The following is a 24,811-nucleotide window of genomic DNA, read 5'->3' as shown; positions in this document are numbered from 1 at the left end:
ATGGCTTGTGAATTTTGCAGATAGATCTTAGCTAAAATTCCGCCATCTACTATTCTTTCAGGCATCTAAAAACACAGCCAATAGTCAACTGACATAACAGTTGCTAGATTTGCTAAGTAGGCTTTTTAGAAAGCAGGACATGGAAGAAAATACAGCAAAATTGCAGAATCATAAAAAAACCCAAAACACTTTGAGTTCAGATCAGTTTCTCATCACAGAAGTTTGGTAAAATTGCTACTGAAACAACTATTTTTCTTTTGGCAGGACATCACAAAAACAGACTTGAAACATCAAATACCCATTAAATAATAAGTACGTCCCCCAGATCCTTTTGACCTCAAAAAGAAATAGTCTCAGCCATGGTGAACGATGCCTTTATTATTCCTCCTTGCTTTCAGAGATACGTTGAGGTATCAATCCTCCACAGGAAGGGATCTGATTTTCCTACAGAGGCACCCCAAACTAGGCAAGTTGGTCATACCAGACCAGAGGGACATGAAGGTGGAGCATCCTCCACAACCGTCTCTGCAGCACGCACAGCACAGAGCCAAAAGGACAGCAACAGACTAGCATCAACCACATCAAATAACAACACAGTTACTGAGAAACAAGAGTGGACCTCCCAACATTGTCCTCATGCAACATCATCCTGCTCATTAAAAAGGTACCTGCACTTTCTGGACAAATGGTGGATAAGGAAAGAGTAACTGATGTCTTGTGGACTTGTGCAAAGCATTTGACACTGTCCCACAAGACATCCTTGTCTCTAAATCGGAGAGCACAGCATCTTAGGAGTACAGCTACCTTAAAGAACTGTTGGGAATCCATACCAGCTCAGACTTGGCCACGAAAATCCCCAGTTTGCCCATCCGTCACGTGATGCATATGCTTTTTGGTTTCCCCCAGCTGCATGCTGATGTAAGGGCACAGCTCAGTGACCTGACTCTGGAAATCTGTACAATTCCATTTTCCTTTTTAGATCCAGTTTTTAAATTATCAGGAGGAAAAAAAAAAATCCTCTACCTTGTAAAAATGCAAAACATTTTTATTCCCATTACCAAGCCAAAAACAACACCAGATGGAAACTCATTTAAAATTCTTATATGCTTAGCTCTCTTTCTGCAGGGAGGTTACTACTACCAGCCAGACAGCCCTAGGAAAAAGAAATAAATAAAAAACCAATGGAATATGAAAGTGATTTACATTATATGGATGACTGGAAACAGATGAAAACTGATTAAAACACAGTGACTGCTTTTAAAAAAATATCTTAATATTTACTTTGAAAACAATGAAAAGTGGTGAAAATACCATCAGGTCCCACCAGGTAAGACATGCACAATACATGTTCCCAAGGACAGCAGGGGAAATCTGCAGCAGCTTTACTCTGCAACGACTCTCAGCTCCTAAAAGGATATTAGGTCACAAACCAACTTGCTGTAAGTCAGACCATGCCACTCGTAGAGGCCAAAGCCACCCAAAATCCAGCCCGCTGCCATGCAACGAGTTGAGTGAGAAAGCCAGACCAGGGGAGACTCTGAATGGTTCCCAGAAGAGCAGCACACTTCCAGACAAGACACCTTGTTGCTTCCTGAGTTTCTAACTGCAGCTTTCAGCTGGCTGCTGTGCATGTCACCAGGTCGCATTTCCCGCTGGAATTACAGGAACAGTTCTGTAAATGACTCATTCATAATCCATAAAATCTTGAGCATTCCGCAGCTCTCATGAAGCATACAAAACAACTTTTTCTGAGTTTTTTGGTGGTGGGGGGGGGGGTGTTGATTTTTTTTTTTACCATTGACAAATTGATGTTAAAAATCAGTAATGGGAGAGTTTTCTGATACTGAGATTACTTTGCAAATAGTGCAAATACAGCACTTTTACAGCAATTTTATTCAGAATGTGTGCAGTAGCCCTTACTGATTAGTTACCACAGAAATCTGAACAAAGGCATGTCTTTTTAAGAAAGTGTGAGCTGTGAAAGTTAAGTGCTATATTTACACTATTTGCAGAGCATTCTTTATTTAGATTTCTATGGTAACCAGTAAGTAAAAAGGACTGCAGTTCATATTTTGAATGTTTTAATTCCCCATGGTCCGAAACAGCAGAATCGCTGCAACTCTTTTTTAAGTAGGAAGAAACGATAAACAAGCATATTACTGACTTAAATAGAGCTGAATCTTTACTGATTAACTTGGATGGAGCTCTTCTCGGACACAGCAACAATACATTCACTTAAGTTACCCCGTTTAATGTGACTTACTAACAACCAGTTCAGTATGCACGACACACCAGGCAAAACTTATCCAAATTGCATTTCTGCTGTTATGTCATCTTACATTTCAAAATACAACTTGTGTAGGGGAAAGAGGGACAACTGTTGTTCTCCCTCTGACCCGTAAGGAATTAGGGACTGGATACATTGTGAGAATCAGTACCTGCTGCAGGGGTACAGTATTGTTACTGCAGGAGGAAGGCATTGTTCATTATTAAACCTCACCAATTAATTTGAAAAGAGCATCAGACAGTGTACTGTATTATACAGTCACCCTACACCTCCAGAATGACCTATAGCCAGGCCGGTCCCATTGCAAGGTCTACCTGCTGTAAACACTACAGGGCCAGCAAGAGCAGCACCAGCTCCCTCATCCACACTGCCTATGTAGACCATGGATTTTCCCATCAACTCCTCCTACATGCATGCCTCTGGAGTAATTTTGGGATAACAAAACATCCTGGAGAACAATATAATTGTTTTGTTTTGCAAATAAATAATCAGAGCTCAAAGACAGTCGATTTTTTTTTTTTTAAGGGAGAACTGCAAAAGAGAACAAAAATCAACCTCTCTCACGATGTACAAAATCTGTCCATTTTAACGTCAGAAGTGTATGTAATCTCAGGTACTCACTTCCCTCCTTTTGCTAGTCTTTATTTCTAAAGACGACACCAGCCCCAGACACCAGTCAGTCTTTAGCCACAAATGTCCAAGACTAATTTCCAAAACTCTCAGAGAAATTAATTCACAGCCAACACCAACTAATTTCTATGGAATATTCCTCCCCCACGTCCCATGTACAGCTACTCTCCTCTCAGCATTTTGGCTATCAGAGACGGTACCACACACCTACCCTTGGGAAGCTCATGAGCAAATCTGCAGCAAGCACTTCCCAGCAGGCCAATTTTTGCCCAGTCCACTGAGTTAAGTTTCTGGGAATCACGATTCCTCCTTAACAAGGACTATTTTTATCAAGGAGAGAGGAAATCCTCCCTCATCTGCTGCAAGTTTTATCATACATCCACAATTCCCAAGTGAAATTGCCACACTCCACCAAGACTACTAGGGGTTTAGCAGCAAGACAGCCCCAAAATATCTAAAGGAAAGCAAATGGTGAACACAGCGTAGTGAGAGCCCTCCACTGCCATGTTCCCCTTCCCACTGCCCGGAAGCCAGACACAGCAGAAGACAGCCAAGGCAATCACGCTGCGCCTACCTAGAGTCACAGCTGAGGACCTTTCGGTTTCAAAAGTCATCTTTTGCTGAACCTATTTACCACAGGACACAGGGCTCCTACCACAAAAGCTTGATCAGCACAGGGTCAGCCTGGATTCAGCACCACTTGAGACAGGACAAGCAGGCCTTCATCAGCGGCCCCATGGCACAAGACCTCCATGCCCTCAATGCTGTCTAGAGACTGCAGGGAAGATGGCGGAGGCACTCCACCTTCAACTACCCAAAATATCCTTGAGAAACGAGAGCCAGGAGCTCTTTGCAGCTCGAACAAGGAGCAGAGCCAAGTAAAACAGCAGGGAAATGCTGAGGAAGGTATACTTTACTACTAGGGCCCCATGAATAGGCACCATTTTCCCTGGTTCCTCCGGGGGCACAAGCCACCCAGCTCCCTCCTGCCAAACCCTCTCCCTCAAAACAGCGACGCCTGAGCATGGACAAAGCTATCCTGTTTAAACGCACCACTTCACGGCAAGAGCATGAAATGGCAACACTAGGCAATAGTCCAAAAAAATAAAGAAAACAGAAATTCTGTGAAACAGAAAGTACTTGCAAAGCAGCGAGTTTCAGTGGGACGTGGAAGCCAGTGAATGAGCACTCAGTTTCACTAAAATGCTTCAGGCTAGTAAAGCATAACATTACACAGTATAATAAATTTGAAAAATAAGAGCTTGTTAGATACAACAAAACCAGAATACTTTTTCTACCTGTGGCTTACATTCCTCCCTTGATGTCATAAATCCAATTAATTTCTACATCACCGAAGGAAAACAGAGTACTTCAACTTCCTCTCCCCCCCCAATCTAATGCAACTAACCTGCTTAAACAGGGAGAAATCACAAACAGCCACCATGAGACACATCAGCCAGAGGCATGCTCCTTGCAAACAAAACTGCAGCATGTTCACCTCTGCACCTCCAAACCAAGCCTCCTGGAATGCTCTTCACAGTAAATCTTTCCGTAGAAATTTCTTAGCATGAGCTTTGCTGAAATAACTACACTATCTTCTGAAAAGCGCATTGCAACACACTCAAATATTTCCTTCTGCCCTTGGACGTGTTAAGTAACATCTGAAAGAACCAGTACAACCCACCATTTAGGTGATATGCTTTACTGCATTATCGTAGACCCATAGAAGTTACTCTGAGGCACCCCCCTGCACTCAAATGACTTCTCTGCTTGGTTATGCTAGCTTAAAAATGCACCTCCCATGCACTCACCACACTGCATGCTGACTAAGGTTTTGAAGCCACAGCAAAATTCAGTCCACAAGGACTTTTATATATGTTTAAACAAACATCTGTAGGGAGGGATAGTCATTATATCCAGTTAATTCCTTTTTGCACTTACTGAGCGATTCCCAGCCTGTCTCACTGACCTCGACTACAGCATCCTCAAGAAACATGTCACGATAGGAACATCTATTCGTCCCATACTTGATGACTAGACCTGGACTGTCCCTGCTGGAGCTCAGAAGAGGCAGGAGTAGCAGAGAGATGAAGAACTGAAAGAGGCATTCAGAAGCTTTAAAAAAAAGCAAGAGATATAACCAAATGCCTAACCATATTTTGATCCAAAACACACGAGCCAGCAGCCACCCCACAGTGAAGAAAGTAGCTCCTTCTAGACAGCTGACATACTACTTCAGCAACAACAGTCCCAAAGACAACGATGAAGACAGGCACTTTGGAGAGCTACTGCACAGCACCTCACACCTTTGGTATTTGTTATAAATGCCAAGGCTCTGCTTTTTGAAAGCCCAGACTGACTTCCATTGCGAGAATAACAGGAATCCTCCAGAGCATTAGCACCCTTCCCAATAACAGATACGGCAAATCACCCTCTTCCTGCACCCACCTAAAATAGCACACTGTCTAGCTATGGTACACTGTCTGGGCAGGTCCAAAGTTAACACTGTCTTGCTCCAACCAAGTAGGACAGCCAAAACCCAGCAGTAGATGGCCGCTGGGTCTCCCAGAATGACAGCAGCATAAAGGTCACCATCAGTGACCACAACAGCCAGGACAGGACCTTTCTGCTTTGAGCCCATGCTCCAGTCTTCATGAACACAGTTTCCTTTGCTAACTGGAAGACATGCATGTCAGCAAAGTGTTACATACATACACAGGGCAGAAAACACCCCCCCCCCCACTTCATTTCTTCCATACACTCACAAGTCAGCTTTCTGTAGCACAAAATACTGCAGTGTACACCTCATGCAAGGGCACTTGCTTTTGAACACTAAGAGGTGATGGGGGAGAAGAGAGGAAAGGGAAAAAAAAAAAAAAACAAGCCACATAAATCTATGATAGTTCCTTGCCACATATTACAGCACAGAAACAGAGATCTCCATAAGAGGAAACACTGCTCATGCATAACAAAAGAGCTGTCATCCTGACTACCTTGAGAAGTTCTGCCATGCTGGCGCACCATAATCTTTGGGGGCTGCTACTGAAACAAACACAGCCAGCTGCAGCTCAAAATGCTCACAACAAGGGAACAAGGAGGTATGACTTTGGATAGTTCTTTTAGCTTTTGCTCTAAATATTTCCAAGTCCTTCAAAACAACTAATTTCCTTTTTTCTGTTCACAGCATATTTTAGCTAGCTGCTTTGTTTGTTTTGATTGAACTGATGTTCCTACTGTTCACCCAAGTAACTCAACAACTGGATACCTAAACTGCTCACTACTCCTCCTAACATGAAGTTAATATGTTACTGATAATCAGTTGCTTAGAGTGCACAGGAACTATACAGACATACCAAAAATCCCTGTGCAGTTCCGATGACTCCACACCATAAAAGGCCCGAGAAGTCCCTGGAAAAATATGTCTAGCCTCCAGGTACAATGAAAGGAGAGCACACGTGCACACAGTTCAGCTGACCCAGCTAACAACAGGCTTAAGTGAAAAAAAAGTAAAACCAGATTTAATTAACCATAGAAAACCCAGGTTAGGACTAAAAAAACCCAAAACACCAACAAAAAAAAAACACCAAACAAAAAAATCCCCCAAACCCACATGAACACAGCTATTATAAGGAACACCATAAGAATGTTTTGCTATGTTGTTCTCCACTAAGAGTTTACATTTTGAGGTTGCATATAACCATCCACAGAGTCTCCTGATAAAAGCGAAACCAAACACCAGCAATGGCCCCTCTGTGTTTGGGCTGGCTTTAAAAACAACCAACAACAGTCAGTTGTAGGCAGTGTGAAGGTACCACAGTTATATATTAGCATGACAGAAGTTTAGATTCTTCTACAATCTGGCATATCTTTAAAGCATTACTATTCTGCTCCTGTGAACTATTTGTGTCAGCATCCCAGCGGACAGAAACACACATCCATTGCTAGGGAAGGGCCTGTTGGGAAATGCAGCAACAAGTCCAAGATCAGTCACTCGGTCTGATCCCGTGCAGGGAAGCAAACTGAACTGAGGAGATGCTCGGCAGCACCCCACAAGTCACATACCTGAGGTGCCAAACCTCTTCAAGGCACAAGGGAGAACAGGGAGCCTTCCTTGCTTCTCAGTGCCAACGTGAACAGTCAGGCACTATTTTCTATTATCAGATAAGAGCTGGCTTTTGGAAAGTTAAAAGAGTCTGACAAGTAATCAAGGAAATCCCCCAGGGAACTGAATGCTTACTTTCTCCAGAAATCATGAAACACATCCAGTTGCTTCTAATATAAAAGTCTGATTATGCAGCTACCCATACTGCTAACACTGTAGTCCAACACTTGAAGCTTGCCTACAAAGGCATCACCCACAAAACCGCCAGCTTGCACTGGCTTACACTGCTGTTGAACAACACCTTAAGAGTGTATTGCAGTAGTATTTTTCTTTATATTAAAAACTGCAGAGCATAGAAATGTGTCAAAGATACACTTGGAAAAGTTAGTTGGGTACTCTCTTCTTGACACAGCTTTCAAACAACAGATCACTGACAAAACAGAAGACCTAGGAACACCACAGGGGTATGTTCTCCAAATATTTTGTTCATAGGGTTACCACAAAAAATGCTAAAGGCCTCCCAAAAAACCCCTACTTGGATCTAGCCAGAAACGCATACCACACAAGCACAGTCCTTCCACTAAGAAATCAGCCTTTGGGGTGGTTTTGTTTATGCGCCAATTAGGCTGTTGAAAGCATTCAAAGGTACCCCACCTACAAGAGAGCGCATTCCTCAGGGTGAGCAAGAACAACACAAGTCCTCTTTTTCACTGAAGATCTCTAAAACTGTAACAGAGAACAGATTGTTTCCTAACATGTTTCATGCAAACCTGTTTGTGTTTCTGCAATTCAAACACACTTTTCACAGTATTTAAATTCCTCATCTTAATCCCTTGAATTTGATTAATATATCAGCATTGCTTTCCCCACAGAAACTCAAAGGCAATTTATAAACCAGTAAGGTTTGAAGACCTTCGGTTATAGTGCTATAAAATAACATTATAGCAGAGTCCAAGTGTTGTTGTTTACATATAACTTTATTCACATTACAGAGTAAAGATGCAAAGGACAGAATGCCCAGACAGATGACTGTGGTCATAAGGATAAATTGTGGGTTTAACCTATAAAGGTTTAAATATAAATTTCTTTTAAATTTTAAAAAAATTCTTTTCTTTTTTCTTCTCTTCTTTTCTTTTAAATATAATCTTGCAAATGTAAAAACAAGAGTAATACAAGTTATATCAACTAATGCACAGGAGCAAGCTAGAAACATCAGCAATGCAGATTCTGAAGCACAGAGATCCACCCCTGCTGCTGCCCAAGCTCTATCACATTGCTTCGGGCCCTGAGCTGAATCACACAAGACCAGGTCAGATCTTCTCTGCAGCCACAGCACATCTATGTGGGATGCAAATAATCCTCCCACGATAACCAAGTGCAGGGAGACTATTCAATACAAGAAAAATTCCAACAACGCTTGACTGAACAAAACAGAGCAGTCAAGTAGCATGTGCCATCCTGACCTGAAATGTTCTGCTTTGGGTAGGTACTGGGTACCAGTTAAGCAAAAGAAAGCTGCAAATTCCTCATTCTTATTTTGGTTATCAGCTTTATGAAATAAAACATATCCTTTAGCAAGGTAAAGGATGAAAGACCATACAAGCAGCATCACCCGCCCAGCATCGCTGCCCATGAATGGAAACTCTGTGTTAGAGTCTGACTCCACTGAAGTCAGCTGGAATTCAGCAGAGCACAGACAGGGTTTCACCAGCTCAGGTGTCCTAATCTAGTTATCTATTTACTACACTACACTGCTCTTCAAGTCTTGTATTTAAAACAATACTTGCCCAAGCACTACTTTTTAAAGAAACAAAACAAACAAAAACCTCTGCTCTGAAACCCTGATCTCAGGAGAAGATACTGCACCAGATGCTGGACAAGAGTAACTGTTCTTGCTTCCAACAGGGCCAAATTCAAAATGCTACTTGGAAATGTTATACCACTCTGTAATAACCTCACTCAGGGGGTTACTGCTATGCTTGCTTGTATCCAGATTAAAAAATAGTCAGGAAAACCATTTCCTTGCATTACTGCATTTTTATCTTGCCATGAACACCTCCATCTAAAGTTAGATTGCTTCCAAGTTTTAAACAACAAATAAAACCTACTTGAGAAATTATATTCATTTACACATCCAATACTGATGATCACTTTATTTTTTTTAACCCATTCCTTATTCCTTCACTGCTGTTAAAACTTCGGTTTAATTTCTTTCCTTCCCATGCTTTTGCTACATGCTGGCTACAAATATGCCGAAACATATCCTACCATAAAATTGTAGCCACATGTTTGGGGAGACTCTAGAGTTGAGCTACTTCCTTCCAAGAGTACAGCACAAACTGGACTTCAGATTTGAAAACTCAGACTAAAGATACTGCAGAGCAAAGGTTCGCCTGCTGGACTCCACTTTTTTCCTCATTTAGCATATACTACTACAACACAAAATTGAAGTGATCCTTTTTTTTTCCAGATGCCGCCTTCTTCACTACAAACTGGCACTAAATGCCAAACATGATGCAGCAAGTTTTTCAAGCACTATAAAGGAAAGAAATAACTATGGTATCCTAAATGAACACCACTTGGGCATGTCTGTACCCAAGATGTATTGGGAGGATCACAAATACAAGCCAGGATAAATTGGATGCAACACATCAAGTTTTCAATGCTTCCAAAGTCATTGAAATTTCTGAAAACAGACAGACAAAAAAACTACTTAAGAAGAAAGCAGCTACAATCTTGGACAAGAAGAGAAATAACGAGTACCATCAGCACACTATATACAGAAACCAATTAAGAGCTGGAAAATATTTGACCCACTTGTATAGAATTATTGACTAACACTCAATCACCATTTGTTCTCGGCAGCTGGGCTTGCATTAGGAACAGCAAAGCAGCATTCACGCACTGCTTGATAAATTTCCCCAAAGTAACATACAAGCCATTACCCGGTCTAATCTTCCAGTTGCTCCTTCAGTCAAGTAGTTTTTACAGAGAATTTGTCTTGATTTGGCTGCTTGTTTTTTTTCCTATAAATTCATTTTTTCCTCTCTCTCTCTCTCATGTATGTGCCGAGATCTCAGTATGTGGAAATATAGGCAGGCATAGAAAACCTTTTACATAAAAATAATGACAGAAACCTGAAGCTCTGACCATTGTCATTTGAAAAAAAAGTGATCGTGATGAATTTTTAAATTTTTGTTTATTACTCTTACAATGCTTGCTTTCACATTCTAGCTAAAATCAGAAGTGGAAATGACAGAAGAAAGGGTGGGGGTTTTAACACCATTAATTTTAAGCCAGAACAGAAGCAGGAAGTACTGGAAGTTTCACAGGAAAGCCGGTCAATTTAGTTTTATTGCCGGAAGCTACCCCAACATTTCTTTTAACATTTGAATACAGAACAGATACGAATCTCTAAAAAATTAAGGTTCATGTGCAGTAAAACCAGAGCAACACATGAACAGGTGCTGTTATCAAACTGAACTATCATTACATCAAGTTCACCACATATACGTTTTCTGCTGTGATGTTTTATTTAACAAAACAATAAAGCCTTGTTTCCTCAGGATGGGGACTACACATTTTGAGTCATAAAAGCCATTGTAGGTCATTAAAAATTAATATGGAACTATCACCTCACTGCTTATGAAGAGTTTGACTACTACCACACAAAAATACTTGGAAAGCTGTATTTCAAAGCAGATGCTTTTCAGTTCCATACCTAGAGATACTGAAACTGTAACAATCAATTTTGTATGGGGGGGTGGAAATCTGCTGGAAACCAGAGCTGAGCCACCTCCTTGTGCAGTTCTAAGCACCCAACAGCATCTGCCGGCTGCCCAGCTCTGCATCCACATCTCACTGCACATGGGACTCCCTCTCCAAAAGTTTTAACTACTACAAGATTTTACACAGTGGAATCAAACACACAATTTCATCATTACTTGCTTAGTGTTAATTCCAAACAGTGGCTTTTTAAAAGTTAATAGCATATGCATGCATATATAAAAGGTGGACTAAAAAACTGAAAGGAAATAGAGTTCTCATGTCTGAGTCACGAGAGTTGGTGTGTTTCTTGGCATAAAGCAAAATAAGGAGAAGAAAGGAACAAGAAGGGCTGGAAGATGAGGCTGGAACACATCCAAGTTTTTAACGCTTCTAAAGCAACTGACATTTACTGGCTAAAGAAGAAAACACTTCAGATCTTTTCAGCCAAAATATTCCCCCAAACTTCTCTCATCAGCATGCAAAGTACCCTGGCCAACCATAACATGCACACCAGTGTCTGAGAGCCACCTTGATGTTCAGTAGTTCCTGAAGCGTTCTGAACAAGGCGTGCTTTGCCTTGCCTACCCAGCCAAGGGAGGAGGGAAAGAAGGACTGCCGCATGCACCTCCACAGGCACACGGGCTGGCCAAGATCAGCAGGTGATGGGCAGGTGGTGGGATGCACATGTATCAAACCCTGGTTAGGAGACCAATAGCAAGGGTGAGGATAAGGGTTCAGTGTGCCTAACGGCAAAGATCAGCAGGAGCCTGTCTCCCAAATCCTTGTGTTTCAAAGTATTTCATAGTCCAACAAAGGTAGGACTATCCAACATCAGCAGATAACAATTTCTGATGTAAAGCAATAGCTGACAGGACCATGAGGAGTCTGCAGAGAGAAATAAGTGACATGGACAAGAAATACAATGTCAATGGAATTCAGTATTAACAAATGCACACCGAATGCAAGCTTTTATGGTAGTTACAAATCTCACATGATTTCTAATTAAACTATTAATTAAAGGCTCTAGAAAGGGATTTGGAACAGCTTAGCAAAAGTCTCTGCTCAAGATACAGCCATGGTTTAAAAAGCAGAAAAACAGAACCACAAATTCCATAGCCTTGCATGAACAGAGTTGAGATGATGTATAACATTAGTCTAACAAATGTCTTCTAGAAGACAACAGTGCAGACCCCACTATAGTAACACCAAAAGACACTGCTAAACCAGCCAGGGTTACACCTGTTTCAGAAAGAGGTAACACGTCTGGCTCTGGGAATGGAAAAATCCTTAGAATAGACTGTTGTCCTGAACAATCCTAATCTGCTGAAATACATCCAACTAGGATAAGACAGAAAATGATTTGGAAAAGGAAGTCTGGCAGTTTCTGTTTGCATAAACAAGAATGTGCATTTGTATAAATACAAACTAAAATTAATTCCTGCAGGAAGACATGGAAGTCAAGTATGGCATGTTTTATGTGAGGATCAAGACCAGGCACAGTTGTTCCATTTAGGCAAGGTTTATTACTAAAATTCATTTGTTGACAACCCTGAAGGCGTGGATCTACCTCTAACCATTGCAGACCATGATAAAACAACAGTGGGAGAGATTACCCCATAAAAAAAAAAAAAAGAGATGCTCCTACTTGTTCTGCTGGAAGCATACAGCACCAACACCTTGTAGAGGAGACATTGGAAAGAAGGAGACAGAGTCTGATCCACCCTGACAATCCCCACGGTCTCAAACAGCATGCAGCACATCAGCTATCTGGCACTGATGAAATAGGTCTCTCACTCCACAGTGGGTCTGGCTCTGGTATCAGGCAAAATGAGCCCTGCAGAGGAGCAGAAGCACTACTGAAACTGGACTGGGCTTTAAACTGAAAGATGGTAGATTTAGAATGGACATAAGAAAGAAGTTTTTATGATGAGGGTGGAGAGGCACTCAAACAGGTTGCCCAGAGAAGTTGTGGATGCCCCATCATTAGAAGTGTTTAATGTCTGGTTGGATGGAGCTTTGAGCAACCTGGTCCAGTGAAAGATCTCCCTGCCCACAGCAGGGAGGTTGTTGGACTTGATCTTTAAAGGTCCCTTCCAATCCAGTCCAAACCAAACCATCCTACGATTCCATGATTCTACCTGCCCTATAATCTCATCCCTGCCTTTCCTGGCTATGACCTCACACAAAGCCAGCCTGGTTGGGAAAACAAGGAAGCACCAACCATGTAGTGCCAAGAGCCAAAAAGATACAAGATCCAGAAAGATGACCATACAGACAACCATAAGGCCCAGCACACTGAAGCCTCTGATCCTCACGCAAGCAGGAATGACAGCCCCACATAACAGTACACAAGGGCTTCTCAGAAAAGCTTAGCTTTTGCAGAGCTGGCTACAGCTCAGGAAGGGAGAGAAGCTTTCCTTCGAATGCTCTCTGATCTCAGACCCACCTCTTACACAGCTCTAGAATATTGACTTTGATGATACTTTCGTGCATTTTCCATCTGGAGATTTGTCAGACCTTTTTGGAAGCCATCTACTCCGGGCACAGAGCTGCCCTCCTCCTCTAATCGCTCCATACATAATAGACACAACAGGACCCTCTACATAAATTGTAGAAAGTTTAAATTGTTTCAGAAATTGCTCACTCAGCATCCGGGAACATACACGTTCCTTAATGATTTTTCTCAGTACTGCATGTGCTGCTAAAGACTTTTCAACCCCTTCACCTCAGGAAGCATATATTTAGAGTCATGTGTGGGCAAAGATCTATTTTCTCAGAGAAATAATATCCTGCCTTGAAGCTTAGATAAATCAATAGCCCTTAGATTAAAACATCTTGCTGCCCTCAAGACAAGCCCAAAAGAATTTCTTCCCATCTGAAGAAAAATAACACTTTTATGCCTTTTTCTGCCATTTCATAAGCCAGGCAAATGTGATTAATTTCTTTGCGTTCAGAGTTAATTAAGTGGTCTTTGGAGACCACTGAGATTTGTCATGCCATCTGCCTTTCTGTGCTAGGAGAGCAACCATTATTGTTGTCCCAGTCATTGCTTTTCCAGGATATCAGCTCCTCCAGTGGGTAACCTCTTCCAGCTCATCCAAATCCCATCTTCTCCACAGGGTCTCCTTAAAAGGAGAAGGCTTTTTAAAAAAAGAATCTTTGGCCTAAAGACACAGGCCCAGGAAAAGTAACCCGTTCTAGTCTGCACAGGCCCATTCACTTTCTCTCCTTACTGAAGGCCCAGTCATCACCTCTACTCAAATGGAAGACAAGGACCAGGTTCTCTCACTCTCCTGATATCAGTATCATTGAGATTAAGTCCTTAAATGTGATGATAGCCACTGCATATTTGGGAAAGAGGTCAATGGTTACCTTCAAATATTCACCAAAGTACGTTCAGATAATCTCCAGTGAGGGATGGAATATCAGTAATTACAACTACTCATCAATAATTATTTCAGTAATGATGCTACAGGAGTGCTACACTAATGACAGAGCTGTGTACACACACTGTCCTCAGTGAAGGAGATGCAACTGAAAGTCCTCTGCTGTTTCCCCTAGAAACTCATCAACTCCAGTCATAGAAAGCACATTTCACTGCTTGTTACTCCCCGCTACATTCACCCCTGGGCTGTCTTAGATTGTACTCTCTAGTAGACCAACTCACTTCAGTTAATGGCTTGCAGAAAAAGATGGCTTATCCAGATTTAAGAGTTTCACAGGTGTATTGAAGGCAACCACTTAAGACTTACAAAGATCAAAGCAAAATAAAGAAGGGAGCTGTGCACATATAAAGAGACCAGTTCCCCAACAACAGCTATCTATACTCAAACACATGTAGTTGCTTGTCATTTAAGCCTAAGATTAGTGGTCTCCTGACGACAATAGTAACCCTTTCAATTCAATTTCAAATCTTCCAGAACAGCCAAAAGCCTGTCATTTTCGGGATGTCATTCAGGTGTCTGTGGAGTTTTACACAGCCTGAAATGAAGAACAGGCACTTGCAAACAAAAGATAGGAAAGCGTGATGTACAGTCTGAGCACAAAACCTATGCTTCAGCTGCAACAAAAGGATGTTCCTGCAAGAAGCAGGGCAATGCAAGACCAAGCAGGACACCCATGGGAGAAACATGTACCTGACTTATATGGCAAATTGTACATCACCACATTCAACACTTCACTGTGGACAGCATCCGGGGTGTGTGGGTGCATGTGCTAAGGGGAAAAAAAAAAAAACCACTGAAAGTGAGAACATTAGGACTTGCCTGAAATCCCAACCACTGCAAGGACCCAAGACGCTCACAGACCTCAGGCCAAACACGCTCCATGGAAGTGCCTGGTTAGTCCTTTCCAGGAATAGTGTGGAAGTTTACTCACCATTACAATGGGGTGAAAGTCCCCTTTATGTAGCAACTCTGCTGCAGTAGTGGCTCTTGCACAGAAAACAGAGGGAACTGGGACCACTTGCTCCTTCCATGAAGATGGTCAGAGCCTGACCTCTCGGAGGAAAGCCTCAGCCATGAGGCAGGTGTCTTCTGCAGAGGCTAGGAGCCAATGCTCCCCTTCAGACACGAGCCATGTTGTACAGGCAGGGCTCCATCAGTGAAAGTTAACAGGCAGAGATTGCGTTAGGTGTTTGTATACAAGTGTATGCTAACTCAGTAAGTTAAAAACAGATGAATTTTCCCAACTGTGCCTTCCAGCACGCTTTACTCAATGATAAGAAAACTAAAATCTAGAGGAGTTGTTTCATTTATTAACCTCTGCAGACTCACTACAATCATAATTGGGCAGCCTAACTGCTCAGAAGATTATTCCAGTGATCCAACTGCACTGCAATACAAATAAAGATATCTGCATAAAGTGGGCTGCAAAGTACTAAAAATTAAGGCCTAATTAAGTTATACATTTGTGCATCATTGCCCTCTCTATTAGAGTTTGGAAAATTGAAGGCAACATGCTATTATACATCATGTGCTATTATTCATGTAAGTGCCTAAATTACAGAGTTTGGGAGACACTAGTTATGGGCTTATTAAAAAGCCATTTAATTCATCATATAATACACAGACTTCTTTTGAGATTGAAACAGGAAACATGAAAGCAGCATCTGAATAGCAAGTCTCAATCAGAAATTATTTCTGCTGCCATAACAACCGTTTTTCCCTCGAGATTTTGGTTTCCCCTCTCACACTGAGCTACAGCAGGAACTGGAGGAGAGTTTCCAAAGTCTGACTCATGCCCTTCACATCTACCTTCTTTAAAAAAAAAGTGTGCTGAGCACAAACTGTGAGAGGAGTTCACAACTCCTCAAGCTGTACAAAATTGCTGATATAAACCAAATAAGAACAAAGTTAAAGGACCCGAATAAATCAAGTTTAGTCTGAATGTTTAGAGCAGAAGCTCTTGGGGGGCAAGGAGGCAGCAAACATCCACATTGGATAGAGCAGTGATACAGAACTGGTTATTTTTGAAGCAGAGGACATCCTCAGACATGCAAAAAATGGTTAGACACGGGGATCAGTCTTTGCAGTGGATGCGACTGAAGCCGTGGCCCAGCTTGTGTACATACAAAGATGCTGAGTAGCTGTCAATCATGTGGCCCTTAATGAAGCCTTACTGAAGTTTCACACCCAGCTATCACTTTTTGTTTTTCTTCCTTATCCTTTTCACCTTGTGCCTAATTGATTACAAGCTTGGCTAGCACTGGAATTTGTTCAGCTTCACAGTATGCTGGCTAGGAGGGGAGCATTGAGGAGGGGTTTCAGCAGCATCCTGCCAGCCCCATCTCTGGCAGCAGAGTGTACCCAGGGACTGATGCCGGAGCCCAAAGGGCACTCCAGGGCAGCTGACCTCTGGCCCTGCACAAGCAACCACTTTTCAATAAAACTCTTCCCACCCTATGAACACTAACTCCCAAAACCCAAATTCAGCAGTTTAGCAGTTAAGAAGCCATTTAACGTCAGAAATAGCTTTCTAAGAGCTCCCTCCCTTCTCCCTCAAAGGATTTCACAAAGTATCAGGGAGACAGAAGAAAACTTCCTCTCAGAATTTAAAGCATTTTTAAATGTAAATATATATTCCAAACAGGCTAAAATATTTAAAAGAATTCCTAAACTGTGGTTTGTTTCATGTGAAGGGATTTATGTGTCTTTACCATAGACACCACAGCTGTTAAGTTAAAATGCTGTCCGATATTCCATTTTTCATCTCATCATTATTCCTTCAACAGTAATGCACATTAACCACAGTGTATCTTTTATCTTAACAGTCGGTAAGAATTTCTGAAGTACTAATTTATACAACTTCTACTTGAGTTAAGAAGGCTATTACCATCTCATCAGAGACAGATAAACTGCAGCTGCCCCAACACTGCATGACACTGAAGTCACATAAGCAACACCTTTCCCAAATTGCTCTTTTAACCATTAAATATGTGTGTCCTCAGTTATAAACACCAAGCAGAATGGAGCCCTTGACCACAACCAGCTTTTACAACCAAGGATGCCACATGCTGCTTTTCTAACGGTAAGTTACAATATGACTGGCTCCAGTGAGATGCACATTATCCTTCATTTGACTTCTCCATATATTCTTACCACTTGCTCTCAGTGACATGGACCTGAAGCTCTTGAAAAAGAGCACAAATCTAAAACTACATACTGTATTTAGCCTGAATGGGGTCTTTGAAGGTTTCCAAGTCATACCTCTTTTGGATTCAACAACTAGCTCTTAGAAGAGCTAACAGCAGCATCCTTCTTGTATCCTTGCAGATGGGACGGCTGTGCCTACACTTAATCCCCAAACCTTCACTTTATAACCTCCCTCAGCTTCTCTACCTTAGATCTTCAGAAGCAGAAGGAAAAAAAAAAAGAAAACAAAAGACTAGAAAGAAATTGAACAGAAGGAAAAAATTGAAAGGAAGTTTTTAGCCTTTTGTTTTGACCTGTCTTACTGTAAGTTCATTTAAAACTAAAAGTGCAGTTTTCAAGGCACAAAAAACCCCACAGTATAAAAAAAAACCAACCTTTTACGTTAAAGAAAAGAAAGAGGTTGGAACAGAATATCTCGATATTTATGCTTTTAAAGAGTTGAACAGGAAATTCAATAGGCAATCCTTAGCCATGAACATTTGGTGGCTTCCATTTAAATGTACTGATGTATCACAACTTTCAAACTTCTAACCGCACATCTTTCAGGGCATCAAGTAAGTTTAGAAAAGAAGTCGTCTCTTTTTACTCAAGAACGCCCAGAAACTTACATCTTTAAGTTGAAATGAGGAGCCTTTCTTGAAGAGCCCTGACTCAACACCATAGAACACTTCTCCAGCACAGTGCAGCCTCTCGCGTTGCAAATGAGCTGGTGGGCTCTCTCCTCCTCACTGGCTGAAGAGATCCCTGCTGGGAGAAGAGGATGATGAAGCACAAACACCTTCAATCAGCATCTAGTCAGCTACTTTCTATGCAACTTTTTTCCGGTTTCCATGCTGTGGTAAGGCCAGATTGATGAAAGGTGTTAAAGGCAGCTAAAGGCGCTCTGGAAAAACGCCCCAGCAACGGGAGCTGGGAGCCCAGTGCGACTGGATGCATTCGCAAATCCTGCCAGGAGCAGAGAGAAATGCTCCCAAGCACATGCTATTCAAAGCCTGTGTCAGCTTAGGCTGCCAGGCTGCTAATTCTTGTTGTTTATAAGTTTTTTAAACAATCTGTTGGCTAGCCTTTCTAGGACAAACTGCCTGGCACTGACGTGGGGTCACTTATGAAGTCTTTTTCTTGTCTTAACCATCTATAATAAAAGAAAAACTGTGCTACAAGTAAGTAAATGAGGAGCCAGCCAGACGAATTTCCATCATGCCAATTCCTGGATGTTGCATAACGCTTGCAGCTGGCACTCCTAACACCAGTGCTAAAAACCGAGGTGGAGAAATCCTCCCCGGGGCTATGGAAAGTGATGCCTTAAGGACACCTATCTTCTCAAATCTATGGCTCAGTAAGAAAAGACAGATGCTATCTATTTTACTATCAACTGCAAAACATTACTCAAGCCACCACCCTCCACCACTTTTTCCCCCAAAACACATTAGCACAGTTACCAAATATTTAATATATGCAGGAATCCTCACATAAACTACAGTAGAGCATGTCTTAAATTCCCCAGCACTGCCAACTGTGGTGGGTTGACCCTGGCTGGGGGCCAGGTGCCCACCAGAGCTGCTCTGTCACTCCCCTCATTCACCAGACAGGGGAGAAAAAGTATAACGAACGACACACTTGTGGGTCGAGATAAGGACAGGGAGAGATCACTCACTAATTATCATCACGAGCAAAACAGACCGAACTTAGAGAGGAAATTCATCTAATTTATTACCAAGGAAAAGAGAGTAGGGGAATGAGAAATAAAATCAAATCTTAAAACACCTCCCCCCACCCCTCCCATCTTCCCAGGCTCAACTTCACTCCCGGCTTCCACCTCCTCCCCACCCTCAGCAGCACAAGGGGACGGGGAATGGGGGTTACGGTCAGTTCATCACGCGGTGTTTCTGCCACTTCTTCATCCTCAGGGGGAGGACTCCTCTCATCGTTCCCCTGCTCCAGCATGGAGTCCCTCTCACGAGAGAAAGTCCTTCACGAACTGCTCCAGCGTGGTCTCTTCCATGGGGTGCAGACCTTCAGGAGCAAACTGCTCCAGTGCGGGGTCCCCCACGGGGTCACAAGTCCTGCCAGCAAACCTGCTCTGGCGTGGGCTCCTCTCTCCACAGATCCTGCCAGGAGCTTGCTCCAGCGCGGGCTTCCCATGGGGTCACAGCCTCCTTCAGGTGCCTCCACCTGCTCCAGCGTGGGGTCCTCCATGGGCTGCAGGTGGAATCTCTACACCCCCTCATCCTTCCTCCATGGGCTGCAGGGGGACAGCCTGCTTCACCATGGTCTTCACCATGGGCTGCAGGGGGATCTCTGCTCCGGTGCCTGGAGCACCTCCTGCCCCTCCTTCTGCACTGACCTTGGTGTCTGCAGAGTTTCTTACATCTTCTCACTCCTTTCTCCAGCTGCAAAAAGCCCTCTCCAACTGTTTTTCTCTTTCTGAAATATGTTATCACAGAGGCGCTGATGGGCTTGGCCTTGGCCAGCGGCGGGTCCGTCTTGGAGCCGGCTGGCATTGACTCTATCAGACACAGGGGAAGCTTCTAGCAGCTTCTCACAGAAGCCACCCCTGTAGCCCCCCCCGCTACCAAAACCTTGCCACGCAAAACCAACACACCAACGTAGAGATCTTTTTGTGATTAAGCACAATGTGGTTACATAGGAAACTGATGGCAGGCACCTTTGCGGCACAAATCTGCAACACCCATATTCCTTTGTTCTGATGTCTTGCAACACGGTTGCCTTAGCAACATAAATCATCTTATTGGTCATTAAATACTATTTTTCCATATAATGTTAAAACTGTTCCATAAAAAAAAATTTTTCTAAATATAATGCTGTCCCCAAACAATGCTGAAAACACTACTTAAGTTAAGCAGTTTGATACGAACAGAGGGATTAAAAAGAAAATGAAGATAATTTAACAGCAACCTTTAAATATTTGTTTTGCCAAAAAAAAAAAAAATCAGAACTCATCAGCTACCTTGAACTTTCCCATCCATTTGAACTTGGAGGAAAAAGTCATACAGCGGGAAAGGTTTTTATTACTCTTTCTCTATATTTCTGATCACATGGGGACACAAGCAATGCTACTACAGGTTACCCATGGGGGAGGGAGGTGTTCCATCCTGATCACAGTCAAAAGGTACGTCTGTACAGAAAAACTTCAAATAACACTGCAAGTTTACATTTTCCTTGGCAGGGAGCAAAACACAGAAAGGGGGATGGAGGAGAGATGTTTATGGCCGAGGCAGACTGAAATAGGGCCAAACGGCACATGTGCTCACGCCTCCTCTGCTCTGTACCACAGCTACCCTGCCTCTGCCCCCGTTCAATCATGTACAAAACCCACTAGTAATCTTCCATCGCTGCGCTCCTGCCTTCAACAAAAAGCTATGCACGCCTTCAACAAAAAGCTATGCACTTACTGAACGCTGCTCTGTATCAAACTCACTGCAGTCAGTAAGTGATCACTAAACACTTTCTGAGTCCAAACACAGCTCCTCTTTCACAATATATTTCAGCCTGTTTGGGGGAGAAAAAAAAAAGTCAATAAATCTTTAGCTTTGGGTAATTTTTCCTCGTGTTTTGCAGCTTCTTTATAGCAAGAATTATATTCCTGCTATAAAGACACACTACTTGTCAAGAGTGAATGTTTTCAACTAAAGAATATCTTGACCTCAATATTTCACTAGTTTAATTCGGTCTCTAGTTTCCCCTCATCAAACAAGTAGTTTCTCTTGGTTCTTGGATATACATCAATTTTAAAGAAGTACCAGCTGAACCATTAGGACTAAAAGCTCACATCTGAAAAACAATATCCTGAAACTACAAAGGTCACACTGTCTGCCAGGAAAGAGCATCAAAAACGGGCTCCAACTTGGCTGGTCCTTAGGCACTATCAGCCTAAAGCCAAACCAGTTGGGAGCCAGATACTTCAAGCAAAAGCGAAGCTGTCTCTGGCTTGTGCTCTTCAGGATGCAAATGACCCAATGTCAAGACATTCTAGTATTTGGGGAGGGAGAAGGCATAAATTCATATGAACAAAGTGACACGCCTTTCAAACATGATTCAGGCCCCACTTGTAACAGAGGGAAGTACTTCAGCCCATCCATCCCATCAGTGCCACTGAGCCAAAAATCAAAGTTCTGCAGGCGTTAAAGTACTGCTTAAAATACAAAAGCAAAGCCAAAGAATCAGACACTGCTAAGCAAAATGGACAAAATATTTTTCTGGCAGGTAAAAATGTTTTCTTAGAACATCAAAACCCCTGTCGTAACTCAATAGCAGCATTCCAAGCCATTCAGATCCAAAGGTCTTTGAGGATGTTGGAAACAACATCTTTTACAGAATTAAGCACGCACAATGCCATATTTAAGTCCTGACCAAAAGCAAACCAAAGTTAGCACTCCTCCTCACAGTCAGTCTTATCTTAACCCAATTCCAACAGGTTACTTAGAAGTAACATACCATACATCATTATGGTAAGGGTGGCAAACACCTTCCTTTAGAGAAGAAAAACCTATTTCCTATGCTGTACTTTGAATCGAACGCAGGAAAGAGCTTACCACTTGAATAAAAGGTTCACCAATGACTCTATGTATAAATCTCAAATTGCTGCCATGAAGATTTTAAATACAGTAGAGTATTTAGGAAGGTCATCCCTCAGCCTTGCTCTAATATGGTCCCTGTCTACTTTACAGAGCTGCCTTCATTTGCTATCCAGGTCTGCAAAGAACAAGAATAGACACTACTTGGATCATTGTTCTCTGTCTTTATAAGATGGAGATGGAATAGAGAGCTCCTAACTTACCTACCACAAACTGAGGAAGGCTGGTAGCCGGAAGCTCCTAACATTGCTCCTAGGACTGCTCACCCTTCCCCAGCACAATATTCAAAGATACAATCAATTATCCATAGTAGGGCTAATGACATTTAAAAAAATTGGGGGGTGGAGATGGTGTTTGGTATTTTTAAGTAAGGCAACTATAAAACCCAAATGAAGCCCCAAACCTGGGGGGCTTCAGGTTACACACAACCTATGAACTACATTCAGATAACAATAGCATTTAATAAATAGAAACGTATTATGCAACATTCTGTATTTAATGTACCGTTGTTACAATTACATATGCAGTAAAGTCCTTGCCAAAGCCTTTGCAGCAAGCAGAGAAAAATCCAAACTCTACTGATGCTTTTTGAATTCAACTCCTGGTAAGATCCAAGAGGCCAAATAGGAAGCTGCACCCACAGCCTGAGAGACTGTGTAGCCACAAGCAGTACGAAGCCCAGGAGCTATAGAGCATTTTTGCCCTTTCCCAGGCTGAGTAAGCCAGTCCAGTCATCCTTAGGGCCACTTCCAAAGATGATCAGCAAAGTCTCATTTCAATTAGGCTTTCCAGAGCCATGAGCACTGTGGTGGGTTGACCCTGGCTGGGGGCCAGGTGCCCACCAGAGCTGCTCTGTCACTCCCCTCATTCACCAGACAGGGGAGAAAAAGTATAACGACACACTTGTGGGTCGAGATAAGGACAGGGAGAGATCACTCACTAATTATCGTCACGAGCAAAACAGACTGAACTTAGAGAGGAAATTCATCTAATTTATTACCAAGGAAAAGAGAGTAGGGGAATGAGAAATAAAATCAAATCTTAAAACACCTCCCCCCACCCCTCCCATCTTCCCAGGCTCAACTTCACTCCCGGCTTCCACCTCCTCCCCACCCTCAGCGGCACAGGGGGATGGGGAATGGGTGTTACGGTCAGTTCATCACACGGTGTTTCTGCCGCTTCTTCATCCTCAGGGGGAGGACTCCTCTCATCGTTCCCCCGCTCCAGCATGGAGTCCCTCTCACGGGAGACAGTCCTTCATGAACTTCTCCAATGTGAGTCTCTCCCATGGGGTGCAGACCTTCAGGAGCAAACTGCTCCAGTGTGGGTCCCCCACGGGGTCACAAGTCCTGCCAGCAAGCCTGCTCTGGCGTGGGCTCCTCTCTCCATGGGTCCACAGGTCCTGCCAGGAGCTTGCTCCAGCGTGGGCTTCCCACGGGGCCACAACCTCCTTCAGGTGCCTCCACCTGCTCTGGTGTGGGGTCCTCCATGGGCTGCAGGTGGAATCTCTACACCCCCTCATCCTTCCTCCATGGGCTGCAGGGGGACAGCCTGCTTCACCATGGTCTTCATCACAGGCTGCAGGGGGATCTCTGCTCCGGCGCCTGGAGCACCTCCTGCCCCTCCTTCTGCACTGACCTTGGTGTCTGCAGAGTTTCTTACATCTTCTCACTCCTTTCTCCAGCTGCAAAAGCTCTCTCTGGTTTTTTTTTTCCCCCTTCTTAAATATGTTATCACAGAGGCGCTGATGGGCTTGGCCTTGGCCAGCGGCGGGTCCGTCTTGGAGCCGGCTGGCATTGGCTCTATCAGACACAGGGGGAGCTTCTAGCAGCTTCTCACAGAAGCCACCCCTGTAGATCCCCCGCTACCAAAATCTTGCCACACAAATCCAACACAAGCACAAAGAAGAGTACTGTATGACTTCAGGAAGAAAAAGTGTGATTAAAAAAGGGCAAACTAAGGCAGAGCTGGAAAGGAAAGCGGGAAAGACTGGAGAAAATGAGACACAAGAAATCCCAGAGCATCCCCTTGCAAAATGCTGGGTACTACTTGGGGCAAAGCCAATGCACGTTTTCAGAATGAGGAGCCTTCTTACACCGAGCTGCATTTAAAATTATCTTTCTCACTTCTCATTATCAAAATGATTCATTTCTTCCTAAACAAGACTTCTATGGTACACTATATAATGGCTCGATACTTCTACATGTCTACATCATCTCATTTAATACTGGCAAGATTAACGTGTCTTTTATGCATTCCTAACTTCTAGTTGCCAAAGTTTTTGTGGCAATATCCCATCACTAGTCTTCCCCAGCCTAGAGGTCTCCTGTGCCCTTCTATTATTTCCCCTTTAGCCAGACCCTTAACTGCTTTGTAACTCTAATGACCCACTCCTCTAGTTTAGAGTTTCCCACTTCATGCCATAATAAATGTTTTGTTAAAGACCAGATAAAATCAATATGTTTATCCCAACTCACATTTGAAGGTGGGGAGAAAAAAAAAAAAGAAGGTCATTTACTCTGGCACAGTCTACCTATAGATAAACTTATGCTGCATTTTGTCCCATTTTCCATTCATGGTTTTAATTATTCTTTCCTTTAATATCAGCTTTAAAACTTTACATATCAAAAGACTGACTGTTTCTTCCATAAACACACAATACTGTGCTTCGAACACACCAGGGCTGTTACCATTTAGGAAAATAAGTAACTTTTGCACATGTTCATATTCTTAATAGAACCAAACCTAAGAAACAGGCAAAGAATGAAAACACTTC

At 42.8% G+C, this 24,811-nt stretch overlaps 1 protein-coding gene across 16 annotated transcripts in view; it reads right to left on the bottom strand.

The window, feature by feature from the left end:
* APBB2 (amyloid beta precursor protein binding family B member 2) overlaps window positions 1–24,811 on the bottom strand; it is a 193,218-nt gene that overhangs the window by 152,434 nt on the left and 15,973 nt on the right. For 12 of the 16 annotated variants that reach the window (XM_075752252.1, XM_075752258.1, XM_075752265.1 and 9 more), the window contains exon 2: window positions 18,049–18,184. The gene's annotated coding sequence lies outside the window, so the exon portion shown is untranslated. Of the gene's footprint in view, window positions 1–18,048; window positions 18,188–24,811 lie in introns of all 16 variants that reach the window. The other 4 variants (XM_075752251.1, XM_075752257.1, XM_075752263.1 and 1 more) reach the window with 1 other exon arrangement.

Source organism: Balearica regulorum, chromosome 4 (assembly GCF_011004875.1).
Source record: "Balearica regulorum gibbericeps isolate bBalReg1 chromosome 4, bBalReg1.pri, whole genome shotgun sequence".
NCBI classification, from domain to species: Eukaryota; Metazoa; Chordata; class Aves; order Gruiformes; family Gruidae; genus Balearica; species Balearica regulorum.
Note: the sequence above shows the minus strand (reverse complement) of the source record. Positions and strands in the feature narration are given on the sequence as shown.